The following is a 10,697-nucleotide window of genomic DNA, read 5'->3' as shown; positions in this document are numbered from 1 at the left end:
TTCTTGTTCTTGTTCTTCTTGTTCTTCTTGTTCTTCTTGTTCTTCTTGTTCTTCTTGTTCTTCTCCTTCTTCTCCTTTTTCTTCTTCTCCTTCTTCTCCTTCTTCCTCTTCTCCTTCTCCTTCTCCTCCTCCTTCTTCTCCTCCTCCTCCTGCTGCTGCTCCTCCTTTTTCTTTATATCTATTTATATGTATGTGTATACATGCAGATGGTATATGCATACATATGTATATGCTTATATCCATATGTGTATCTAGTTAGATTGTTAGATGATAGATATTTAGATAGATAGATAGATAGATAGATAGATAGAAGAAATTGTGCTAGCCCTAAACATAACTAATATTCTCCGTTAGAATAATATACCAGGAGAGGTAAAAATCTCCTGTGTGTGGAGCTCCAAAACTTGGTATAGGGTCAATGTGTTGAAGTCCAGAAGAAACCAGCAATAGAGACAGAAGGTGGATGAGTAAGAGTTTCTTCTTTCTTTTTTACATGAATGTATGTGTGTACATATGTATACTTATCTATCATATCTAGAGAAGTGGAATATATAATACACACATGCATATGCATATGTATATATTATATATATATATGGGTCATATACATATCGACAAAGAACATTATCAAATGAATATCTATCTCTTACATAGTACATATAATTTATATATATGTACATAAATATATATGTATTCACACACATATAAAATATAAATAATGTAGCTATGAATGCATAAGTATATTTACATATATATTGTATGTGCCTGCATGTATGTGTGTTTATATATGCCTTCAGATATTAATCTATATTTCTACATCATCTCTATGTATCTATTCATGATTACATCTATCAATATCATACAATAGCAGATGGAAAAATGGGTTTAAATTACCTGTCCATATGGTTTTCTCTCCCAGAGCATTTCATCTTCCCATATTGGTTCTATGCCCTGAATGCTCTCCCTCCTCATTTCTGCCTCTCATTTCCTCTGGTTTCTTGTAGTCCTAAGGTGAAAACTCATCTTGTTCAGTAGGATGTTGCTAGGCCACACTTGGTGCTCCTTCCATCTTCTCTTTATCTAGTTACTTTACATTTTGCCTCCTCTAGTAGATTGAATGACCCAGGAGTTGCAGTAGCTATTTTTGACTTTCTTTGTATCTTTTGTACTTAGCATAGTACCAGTCACATAGTAAGATCTTAATGAATTCTTGCAGCCTAATTTTTCATTCAAATATGAATAAATGTGTCATATGTGCATATTTAAATATAAATAGATATTTGTTAATAATTCAGATCTCACAACTCTGCTAGGAAAATTTGTCATGTATCTGTGAGCCATTGAAGATCTTAGAACTACATAGTAAGATAGGTGTCTCAGTGGATACCGTGCTGGGCCTGGAGTAAGGGTACAAATGGGACAGATGACTAGATTTGAAGTCTATCCTCAGACAATGATTACCTATTTGACTCTTGGCACTTAACCTCTGTCTGCCTCAGTTTCATGAAATGTAAATGGGAATAATAGAATCAGTTAGATTTCAGGAATATTGTGAAGTTCCAATGATAAAATATTTGTAAATGTCTCATCTCACTGCCTGGGACACAAAAGGCACTATATAAATGCTTTTGCTCTTCCCCTATAGAGGAGAGAATCATGCCTGTTATGGGATTGGAGGCTTTCTTTTCTGGGATTTTGAAGTTCAAAATGACTAAAGTAGTTTGAGCACTTGGCAATCAACTCAGGGCCCAACACTCTACAGTAATGAGATTTGAACTACTGAATCAAACTGAAAGCTTTGGAATCAAGGGAAACAAAGACAGCCTTTGTGTTAATGGTCTCTTTTCTGTAAGGGCAATCTTCCCAGAGGGCAGATGGTGAGATCTTTGCTGGGATGCTTACCCCAACATTAAATGTACTTTTTATTTACTCAATATCTGCATGATGAAACCCAAATGCCAGAGTCTTCTATAAATGTGACTACTCTCTCTGTTTTTTGTTTTATTTTAAATCACTGAATATTTATAACTCTTATGTCCTAAAATCAACAGCCCCTCAGGTCAGAATACCTAAATTCAAATCTGACTTCACGAACTTATTAGTTGTATGGCTGTTGGCAAGTCTAGTGACCTCTACTATCCTCAGTTTCCTCAACTATAAAATGGGGATAATGATAGTGCTTGTACCCTCTGGCTTATTGGGAAGTTCAAATGAGATATCTTTAAAGCACTTTACATAGTGCCTTATATATTGCAGGCATTATATAAAAGTCTACATCCTTCCTTCCTTTTTCATCTACTTTATTTCTTCCATAAAGTCTCTCAGGTGGTAGAAATTGGACTTACCTTAAGAGGCAATTTTGATTGGAATCTGAGAAGAAGGTGACCTTGTCCTCTGCATGCCTTTAATCTTCTAAAGGAGATTCATGCTACAAATACCAAATCTTCTTTCATTCAAGAACTAAACTTACCATTATGCTCTTGTTATATACCATTATTTAATATCAGAGCCTATTAACCAGCTCCATCCCTGAATTCCCAAGTGACTTCTAATCCTGTCATATGAACTAGCTAATGATTCTGTGATCATGCAGTCATTGATTTAAGAAACTTAGGATGTTTAATTTTTTTTAAACCCTTATCTTCTATCTTAGAATCAATACTGTAAAAGAGTGGTAAAGGCTGGGCAATGGGGGGGGGCAAGTGACTTGCTCAGGGTCACCAAGCTAGGAAGTGTCTGAGGCCATATTTGAACCTAGGACCTGCCATCTCTAGGCCTGGCTTACAATCCACTGAGCCATCCAGTTACTCCTGGATGTTTAACCTTTAGAAGAAAAGACTCAATGAAATGTCATCAGAGCAATTTTCAAGTACTTGAATTTCTGATGTGTGGAGAAAGGAAGAAATAGACTTTATCTGTTTGAACCTAAAGGGAAGAACCAGTATAAATAATTAGAAATGTCAGAGGCTATAATGCATTACATACTAGAACAAAAAAAAAAATTCTTACATCTTTTCTAGCAATTAGAGCTATCGCAAAGCAGAATTAGCTTTCTAGAGATTTCTTCTTCCTTGGGAGTCTCCAAACAGGGGCTAGATGACTCCATTTTGCTTATATTTTAGAAGGGATTCTTTTTGTTTATTGACTGGACCAGATCAACAAAGAGATCCCATGCAACATTAAACTTCTATGATAAGAGGGTGAAGTTTGGAGGAATTCATTATGTCAAATCTGAAATTAAAAGAAACACAGTGTTATGAGTACAATATGGTAGATATATGGTTTGTTTGAGAAAGATGCAAGCGATTAAGTGTAAAATAAGTTTATACATTATATAAAAACATAGAAATAGGAGTTGGAGGAAAAGAAAGAAGACTAATATGAGTGTGTTGGAGAATGCATGAAGGGAATGTCATAACTGGCTATGAGGGTAGTCAGAAGCTAGGGAGCAAAGGCCAAAGTAGAGTTTACTTCTGGCATTAACTACTTTTTTGTCTGAGAGGTAGTAGGGAGCCACTGGTGTTCTTTGAGTGAAGCTATTCTAGGATCAGACAAGTTTAAGGGGAAAAAAATCACTTTGGCAACTGTGCATTGGAGGGATTGGAAAAGAAAAACCATTTGAGACTGACATAATACAGGACCAGTTGAGACATTATCACAATAATCCAAGTTAAAAGTCATTAGGGCTTGGGGCAGCTGGGTAGCTCAGTGGATTGAGAGTCAGGCCTAGAGACCAAAGGTCCCAGGTTCAAATGTGGCCTCAGACACTTCCCAGCTGTGTGACCCTGGGCAATTCACTTGACCCCCATTGCCCACCCTTACTACTCTTCCACCTCTGAGCCAATACACAGAAGTTAAGGGTTTTTTTTAAAAAAGAAGTCATTAGGGCTTGAACCAGTATGATTGTAACAATGAGGTTGAAACACTTGAGATGGGACAGTGTTGACTCAAGGAGACCAAATAGGAGGTTATTGAATAGTTGAGTGAAACTGTTATGGTGGAGGATGAGCTAGGTTACAGGGTGAGGCTAAAAAGGAGGATATGGATAACAATAAATAGTCGTTAAAGAGATAGAATTGATAGGTTTTGGCAACTGATAGGATATGTACAGTCAGTGAATATGAGGAATTAACTATGATACAAAGGATGGATGACCAACCAGCTGGGCATAACCTTGACTGAAATATTGAAGTTTCAATAGGGATTTATTTAATAAGGAAAATAATGGATTTTCTTTCATGATAACATTTCATATATGTATTTATACACATAATACATATAAATATGCATGTGCTTATATAAAACTTAAAGATTTGCAAAGTACATTATATATATTATCTCATTTGATCTCACAGTACTCCTAGAAGCTAAATGCTATGATTTCCTCACTTTAAAAATGAGGAAGCAGAGGTAGAGAGAAGTCAAATGACTTGCCTAGGATCACACAGCCAATTAGTGCTTGATTTTAAAATCAAACTTATGCTTTCCTGATTCCAACTCCAGCAAATTAATCAATGTTCCACCTCAATCCTTCTTTTAGATATTTTGAGATGAAGATGCCTTGAGGATACCGAGATGAAAATATCACTGAATTAATAATGTTAAATAAATTGTTTGAATCTGTATAACAGAGATTAATTTGGCTTCTTTAATCAGATGTCCCTTCTTACTGTTGAATAACAGACTCTAATTCCCAATATTTTTGCTTTGTCTTTTTTTTTTTTTCTCAAAATACTTTGGCCACTAACTTTCAGTTCTGAAGAGTTATGAAATAATGGCAAGTTTTCCTTATACCAAGGAAAACAGGGCTGCATTCATCCAGCAACATAATTTTATTTTCAAAGTACATAAAATCCATTAAAAAACATATTTGCAATGCAATGAATAGCAAAACCAAGCTGGTACAAGCTTTCAAATACTATTTGCATTTTTTTAAATGCTAGCATGAGACTGATTCTTTGTGCACTGAGTGATCATATTACTTTAAATTAATTTGCCTTCAGAAAGAACCAATGGTTTGCTTTTAAATAAAAATCAAGAGGACTTCAGAATAAATTTGGTTTTCTGGTAAATGCTTCTCCCTCATATACAGAAATAATATCCCATCTAGAACATGAGCAACTTAAACCAAGTCTAACCTTGCTGGTATAAATGCTTAATGGAAAGGCATTTTCCATTGCTATTAGGTCCATTACCCTAGTCCTAGGTTGCTTGACTCAAATTTCCATAATGTCCATTTCTACAAATAGCATATCTCGATTTCTTTCAGTGAAATTTCCCACTGGATAGAGAAACTGATGGGAAATGAATATTCTGCTGCAGTGAGAAATGGAATATATGATTTTTCTATGCTTTGGGGCCAGAGGAACATTTGTGAGCTAAAGGGGCACTTAGAGGATATCTAGTTCAATAACTGCATTTTACTGATGAGGAACTGCCAAACTAAAAATGGTAATAAGTGACCAAGGTAGGATTTGAACCCATGTCTTCCTACCCTAAAGAGAGGATTCTTTTCACTGTACTACTCTGTCTCAGAGTTTTTATCTTACTTGTTTCCATAAATATTCATTATATCTTGTGTACCATGTAAAATCTGAGAATACAAGCACACAAACCCAGAGACATACACAATGAATAGTATTTGACCTCAAAAGGTCTACATTCTAAATGAAGAATTATATGAAGTTTCAATAATTCAGTGCTTCAGGAAGATTTTTTAAAAAAGGAAGTATAGATTGTGTAAGGTGGGGGGAGTGTTTACTTATGTATGTATGCAAGCAACCATAGGTGTTAACACTATCTTTCGTTACCTTTTTGTACAAAAAATATTTACAGCAGTTTTTTTGTGATATCAAATAATTGGAAATGGAGCTGATGTTCATCAATTGGGAAATGTATGGATAAGTTGTGGTATGTAATTGTAATAGGATAATATTGTGAATTTAAAAGAAACATCAAGCTGGCTGATTTCAGAAAAAAATTGGAAAGACTTGAAAAGTGAAATGAATAGAATCAGGAGAAAATTATACACAATAACAGCAATATTGTATGATGTGCAACTGTGAATGATTTAGTTATTCATAGCAGTACAGTAATCTAAGACAATCTCCAAAAGCTCACAATGAAAAATATTTACCATAAGAGAAAGAATTAACAGAATCTGAATGCAGACCAAAATATTCTATATTTCAGTGTTTTTATTTCTTTTTTTTATTCCATTTCTTTATGAAATGACTACTATAGAAAAATCTTTTACATGATTTCACATATAAAATCTATATCAGATTGCTTAACCTCTCAGAGATTGAGGAGGGAAAGGAAGAAAGAAGAGAATTTGGAACTCAATATTTTTTAAATATTAAAAAACAAAATGAGATGAAATGAAAATGAAAAGAAAGAATCATTTTCTAGCCAAACCTCATGATTTATAGTTTGACATACATTATTCTCTTTACAAAGCAATGTTAAGAATAAATTTTTTTTTTTTGTCAAAAAGCAAAGCTACTTCCATTCCCCTGAAAATTAGGGGATGTGTGGTTGTCATAGTTTCTGTTCCAGGGACATAGAAATTTCATTTTGTCCTTGTAGATAAACCAAAGTTCAAATGACCTGATGATATCCCTTGACTCTAGTTCATAATAGATACCATTTCAGTAATACTTTACAAATAACAGAAGTGGCAATATATTTAGAAACTCTTCCATTTCCTAGGAAAGGATACTCATTTGAAATATTTTCTTTAAAATATGACTTATTCATTTTTGAAAATGCTGCTTCAAAAAATGTGAAAGTGCATAAAAAGTCTTAATTTTCTCATTTCAGACCATTTTTCTTTTATTGAAAAGTGATTACTATGATGTGATTATGGAATTATATGAATTATTTCAGTTCTATGGAAGAAAAGTAGCTCTTTATTTCAGAGTTCTTTCATCTATATGCACATGAAAATAAGTATATGTGTTCAAAGTAATTTCTCATTGCAAAATCACTTAATAAAAATAACCTTGGTTTAAAATTCACCCAGTTGACTAGGGATCTTTTACTAGGACTTTTGATATGTCATTGATACCACTGAAGATGAATTGGCAGTTAATTTGTTATCCACCAATGAAGCTAAATTTGAGGTTCAACTCTTATTTTGGATGTGAGTGTGTGGGTAAAAAATACCCATATATGCCCACATACATGTGTCTATGTATGTTTGTATACATGTATATGTATGCATGTGTGTATATATATTTGTATGAATGTGTGTGTGTATATATATACATATATATACACACATATTGATTACATATCGAGAACTTGAAGCTAAGTCTCACTGGCTTATAGGTCAATGCTTTATTACTTAGTAATTTATTTACTTAGTAAATTATTTACTTAGTCCATGTAGTTTGGTTTATCTATATGGACAAAGTAAATAGTAAATTATTTACTTAGTAATGGAGCATCAAGAGTTTGACAAGTTATCTCTATGTACAAAATCATGATGTAGGACACCCAAAAGTCTGTGGACAGGAACTTGTTAGGGATAAGTAATCTTCCTTTTATTATAAATTTAGACTCCTAAACGAGGTGTTGAATAAAGGATAGTGCATGGACGTGCTTTGATGTAGTTCATATAGAGAAAGCATGGTTGAGTAAACTCTGCCTACTTTTTGTAAGTTGTTGAATAAACAACTTATAGTCCTATGAAGTTCCCAAGGACATTTAGAAATTTGATGACTTGTCTAAAAGTATATAAGCAGTATATGTCAGACTGAACTTGAATCAAGGTTCCATTGAGTTATCCATCTATTTACTAAGTCAAGAGTTTCACATGATATTTCGATTTCACTTTTAGGAATCTAGGTGACATTCTGAGGCTTGATGTAATCTTCACAATGTTGTCCACAAATAGGAGCCATTCATAAGAAATATATAAATATAAATATATAAATGTAAATATAAACCTTGTCATTTATAAGAAATCTTTTTTTTTTTAATTGGATCTCATGAAGAACATCCGCCAAGATAGTGGCAAACACCTTTGGCAAGTATGACAAATATAGTCTTCTCTTTTATACCTCATATAGTATTAAAAATTAAAGTCACTAAAAAAAGGATATTTTTTGTTCCTTTTAAAGAAATGCATGGCTTTGAATATCCAAAGTGTGGCACTTTCTTGGAAGAATGTCTCATAGAAAGCATTTTCTTCTTCTGTACCCAATGCTTTTCTGTAGTTCAAAAATTCATTTCTCTTTGAAAATGTTTTATCATGTGAACTCGAGGAATAAAAATGCATTATTGAGAACAAATTAAAACAAAAAGTATAAATTCACCAATTTTTTTTTTGGGGCAACGGAATAGTTTTCAGAATGATTTTAGGCTCTTCAATCCAGGTATGAAGAGTTAGTTTGTTTTTAATAAAACAAAAATATTAAAAAGAATGTGAAAGATATATTATGCTCAGATCCTTGAAAATATCACCCAAAGGAAATTTTAACAGTCATGAATAAGAGAGGTGACAAGGCTTAAGAGTAGGCTTCAGTTGGGTGAGGTGGAGGTAGGCACAAAGATTTACAATTTTCATCTCCATAGCAAGAAGGGTTCTCTCGGCCAAGGTGAGCTGACACAAGCACAAAAATGGGAAGGTTGTAAATTTTTCTTAAACAAGATCTACGGCTTTTTTAAGATGATGGAAACTGTTCTAACCAGCTATTCTATGATATATATTAATATAATGAAATCTCACATTCTATGTGACACAAATATGCTTTGCGTGTCTATCTGTCTATGTCTCATACATGTACATGAGTATAATGGTAATGTTCAGACTAATCAAGAAAAATTATTTCACAAGAACCTGCAAAATCTCCCATTATTCTTAATACTGAATATTATCTATACATCCTGTCCCATCTTCTCTTCGAAGATTTAGTGGCATGTTGTAAAATGAATAGGTCCTCAAATAAACATTTATCACTAAGTATCCCACAATATTCTTTAACCTTCCTTTCCAGGTTGACCTTAGAGCAATTCTTTTTTCTTTGTCTTATACTCCTTCCAACTGTATCATTCTCTGTTTCCTTTCTATGTCCAGGATGGAATTTTTCTACATGGGGATCTTTGCTCTTCCTGCTCTCAGTGAATAAATAGCTATCCCTCCCTTTATTGCTGGTACAAATTCTGTTTGAACCTATTTTATAAATCTCAGTTCAAATATCAACTGTTGTAGGAAGCTTTTTCTGATTTCCCAACTAAGGAAAGGTTTTCTTCTTGGGAACTCAACAGAAATAAATCTGCCCATATGAGATTTACATATCGTAAAACATTTTACTATATTTTCGTATATATTTGTATCATAGAAAGTAAGAAAATAAGCATTTATTAGCTGCTTCCTATGTACCAGGCACTGTAGAACTATCATAAGATAATTGGATCATCTATCAGAATAATCAGAATATGTGCACATAAACGAATACATATATGTATGTGTGTATGTATGTATCGGTATGTTATTATTCAATTGTTTTCTCTCGTGTCCAATTCTTTGTGACCCCAGAGTCTCTTCTCTGCAGAGATATTAAAGTGACCATTTCCTTCTTCAACTCTAATTACAGAGGAGGAAATTGAGGCCAATAGTTAAATGACTCACGCAGGGTCACACAGCTAGTAAATGTTTGAGGCTACATTTGAACTCAGGTCTTCCTTATTCCGGGCTTGTTGTTCTAAGCATCCTATCACATAGCTGCCGATGTATGTATAGATGGATGGATGGATGGATGGATGGATGGACGGATGAATGGATAGATGGAGTTATGAATGAATCTATGTGTGTGTGTGTGTGTGTATGTAGATACATGCACACATTCTGGTCATCCTTTGATAACATATCACCCAAACACAAAACTTATTTGTTCATATGACTGTTTAGCTTAGAGAAGATTTGTCTATGTTCACTTTAGCAGTCTGTGCCTCACATTTCCTTTATCACTTTCAAGTCCTGCCTGCCTCTTCTGCTAACAGGGATGTGGTCTATTCAGTTCCATTAAATGTTCTCATTTTGGTCCAACAATCAACACCAAGTTAACAGAGATTCTCCAGCAGCTAGCACCAACCCATTCATAGATGGAACCACTACTTGCATTAAGGTAAGAAATGTTGAATGTTGTGGATTAGGTCACTTTTCTTGGCAATATACGTTATAGGAAAGGCCACAGAGATGATGAAGCTGATACATGCATTGCTGGAGCTAGCTGAGCATTTGGGAGGTTCCAAAAGAAAGCATGGGAGAGACAAGTTATTAGACTACATAACAAATTGCTGCCCTCTTTGTTGTAAGTCTCTGAAATGTAGATAGTATGTGGGAGGCCAATAAGGGAAACATAGTCTCAAATAGATAAAAATCTGAGACTCCTCTTTTGACCCCTTTTATGATTCACACCTTTCCTTATTGGAATACTTTAAGCTCTTAGCAAACCAACAGTCAAGAGGTTAACATTCTCCCCTTTGGTCAGGAATGCAGCTGCTGGGTCTCAAAAAGTGGTTTGAGACATTCACGGGTGAAACCTTAGTTTAGCAGGGGCATTTGGACCTCAAGAAAATATTCCCTGACTTAGCTTACTGATAATAACCCAGCCAAAATTCAGCCTTGGCCTTGTTCTATTTTGAAGCCAATGAGACCTTTTGTGTTTTGATATGACATAATTTGTAAC

The sequence above is a fragment of the Gracilinanus agilis genome, chromosome 2 (genome assembly GCF_016433145.1).
Source record: "Gracilinanus agilis isolate LMUSP501 chromosome 2, AgileGrace, whole genome shotgun sequence".
Lineage (NCBI taxonomy): Eukaryota > Metazoa > Chordata > Mammalia > Didelphimorphia > Didelphidae > Gracilinanus > Gracilinanus agilis.
The sequence above is the reverse complement of the archived record's forward strand: the minus strand, read 5'-3'. Positions refer to the sequence as shown.